Raw genomic sequence first — 4062 nt, forward strand, 5'->3', positions numbered from 1 at the left:
CAGTAATAACACAGTGACAACACAGTGACAACACAGTAATAACACAGTAATAACACAGTGACAACACAGTAACAACACAGTGACAACACAGTAACAACACAGTAATAACACAGTAACAACACAGTAACAACACAGTGACAACACAGTGACAACACAGTAATAACACAGTAATAACACAGTGACAACACAGTGACAACACAGTAATAACACAGTAATAACACAGTAATAACACAGTGACAACACAGTGACAACACAGTAACAACACAGTAATAACACAGTAATAACACAGTGACAACACAGTAACAACACAGTAATAACACAGTAATAACACAGTAACAACACAGTAACAACACAGTAATAACACAGTAATAACACAGTGACAACACAGTGACAACACAGTAACAACACAGTAATAACACAGTAATAACACAGTAACAACACAGTAACAACACCGTAATAACACAGTAATAACACAGTGACAACACAGTAACAACACAGTAATAACACAGTAATAACACAGTAACAACACAGTAATAACACAGTAACAACAGAGTAACAACACAACACAGCAACAACACAGTAACGACACAGTAATAACACAGTAACAACACAGTAATAACACAGTAACAACACAGTAACAACACAGTAACAACACAGCAACAACACAGTAACAACACAACACAGTAACAACACAGTAACAACACAGTAACAACACAGTAACAACACAGCAACAACACAGTAACAACACAGTAACAACACAGTAACAACACACTAACAACACAGTAACAACACCGTAACAACACAGTAACAACACAGTAACAACACAACACAGTAACAACACAGTAACAACACAGTAACAACACACTAACAACACAGTAACAACACAGTAACAACACAGTAACAACACACTAACAACACAGTAACAACACAGTAACAACACAACACAGTAACAACACAGTAACAACACAGTAACAACACAGTAACAACACAGCAACAACACAGTAACAACACAGTAACAACACAGTAACAACACAGTAACAACACAGTAACAACACAGTAACAACACAATAACAACACAGTAACAACACAGTAGCAACACAGTAACAACACACTAACAACACACTAACAACACAGTAACAACACACTAACAACACACTAACAACACAGTAACAACACAGCAACAACACACTAACAACACACTAACAACACAGTAACAACACAGTAACAACACAGCAACAACACAGTAACAACACAGTAACAACACAGTAACAACACAGTAACAACACAGCAACAACACAGTAACAACACAGTAACAACACACTAACAACACACTAACAACACAGTAACAACACACTAACAACACAGTAACAACACAGTAACAACACACTAACAACACACTAACAACACAGCAACAACACAGTAACAACACACTAACAACACACTAACAACACACTAACAACACAGTAACAACACAGTAACAACACAGTAACAACACAGTAACAACACACTAACAACACAGTAACAACACAGTAACAACACAGTAACAACAGTCTCTCTGATAGATGACGTGCATGAAGCTGGCGACACATAAAAGCCGACACAAGAAGCTCAAATCTTCACCTCGACACACAAACACGATCTTCTCTGAGGCACCGTGTCATCTTTTCTAATCTGGAGATTTTCCACCGGATCCATCCAGCCGGGGTGAGAGGCAGGTGAGCCTCGTTTACGCCTCATGTTTGGTAAACAGAGCGTCCATGTCGGACCAGCATCCGGAGTCTCACTCGTCAGAAAACCTTGTCAAGAACAAACACTGCGAAAATAATCCATCGCGGTTTAAAGGTCGAACCATTTAACATGTTTTACGAGAACAGATTGTGATTTCATGAAAGGTTCCAATCGATTTTTTACAAACGACATCATCATTTTCAATAAATACAGATTCTTGGTCCTGATTATTTAGAGTTATGGAACCGAACTGTGGTTTTCTCCAACGTTGGATCAGTGACTCTCAACTTACAACATCTCAACACTCTTAACTTATCTTTAATCCACTTCAACTATTTATTTATACTTCATAGCATTTCATTTTGGCCGTGAAAATACCTCAACACAACTTTCGGCTCCGTCCATCCGTCGAGAAGTAAGCTAGTAATAAATCATTTGTATTTATAGAGCTCTTTAGATCAGGGTCAAAAAGTGCTTCAACAATCAAATCAAATCAATAAAAAGAGAAACACAGCTGTCAATCATCTTAAGAAATAGGCGAAAGATAACATTCGTTTCTTCAAGAAGTTTTCCTGCACGCCTTGTTTATAAAAAGATGGTTCTGAACTCACACGTACAAATGTGTGTCTCAACAAAACACAATCATAATGTTATCATCTGCAGTCAGTAGTTGTGTAACGCTTCACTAAACCGTGTTACACAACAGGCTGAAGCAAACAAATCTCACACGAGCGAATGATGACATTATTTTCTCCGTGTTTGTGCGGCGAGTGAAAACCTCCCATAGTGCATCTGTGCGAGGACGAGTCGCTGTCGTCGGATACGTTCAAAGATGGCGACAGTCGAGTGGGCGACTCTGACGGGCGCAGCGACCCGCGGCCGGCGGAGGTGACGGTTCATGATGAGTTTCTCTGGAGCTTCTTCTTCTTCAGCGAACAGAAGGATGTTGATGATAAATGAACTGATTCTTGGTCTGAGATTAAACCCAGAAATATGTGATATATTGTGTATCGCTGCCCATAGTTTCCATGACGAATGTTATTCATGAACATTCTCTGCATTAAAACAAAAAACCTGAAGCTTGTGTTGATGTTTTCTTGTGGTCGCAGTGGTCAGTGGTTCACAGTCAAACATGTTTGGTCACATGACTCTCACACTCGTCCACTCAAAGAAACGTTGAGACGATCGTCGTTCACACGATATGAAGGAAAACAATCGTGTGTAAATGTTACTTGTTGCTGCTTTAATGCTGCCTGGACGTGACGTTCCTGTGTCAGTAGATGATCTTCTCAGGAGAGGTTGAGGTCAGAGGTCAACGGTACGAACGACCGTGACTCTTACGACGGACTTAAATACACATCAGTGTACCTGTCACCTGACCCGTCTCACCTGACCCGTCTCACCTGACCCGTCTCACCTGACCCGTCTCACCTGACCCGTCTCACCTGACCCGTCTCACCTGACCCGTCTCACCTGACCCTTCTCACCTGACCCTTCTCACCTGACCCGTCTCACCTGACCCTTCTCACCTGACCCTTCTCACCTGACCCGTCTCACCTGACCCTTCTCACCTGACCCGTCTCACCTGACCCTTCTCACCTGACCCTTCTCACCTGACCCGTCTCACCTGACCTGTCTCACCTGACCCGTCTCACCTGACCCGTCTCACCTGACCCGTCTCACCTGACCCGTCTCACCTGACCCTTCTCACCTGACCCTTCTCACCTGACCCGTCTCACCTGACCCGTCTCACCTGACCCGTCTCACCTGACCCGTCTCACCTGACCCTTCTCACCTGACCCTTCTCACCTGACCCGTCTCACCTGACAGTTCTCACCTGACCCGTCTCACCTGACCCTTCTCACCTGACCCTTCTCACCTGACCCGTCTCACCTGACCCTTCTCACCTGACCCTTCTCACCTGACCCGTCTCACCTGACCTGTCTCACCTGACCTGTCTCACCTGACCCGTCTCACCTGACCCGTCTCACCTGACCCGTCTCACCTGACCCTTCTCACCTGACCCTTCTCACCTGACCCGTCTCACCTGACCCTTCTCACCTGACCCGTCTCACCTGACCCGTCTCACCTGACCCGTCTCACCTGACCCTTCTCACCTGACCCGTCTCACCTGACCCGTCTCACCTGACCCTTCTCACCTGACCCGTCTCACCTGACCCGTCTCACCTGACCCTTCTCACCTGATCCGTCTCACCTGACCCGTCTCACCTGACCCTTCTCACCTGACCTGTCTCACCTGACCCTTCTCACCTGACCCTTCTCACCTGACCCGTCTCAACTGACCCTTCTCACCTGACCTGTCTCACCTGACCT

The sequence above is a fragment of the Callionymus lyra genome, chromosome 1 (genome assembly GCF_982586985.1).
Source record: "Callionymus lyra chromosome 1, fCalLyr1.hap1.1, whole genome shotgun sequence".
In the NCBI taxonomy this organism is placed as follows: Eukaryota; Metazoa; Chordata; class Actinopteri; order Syngnathiformes; family Callionymidae; genus Callionymus; species Callionymus lyra.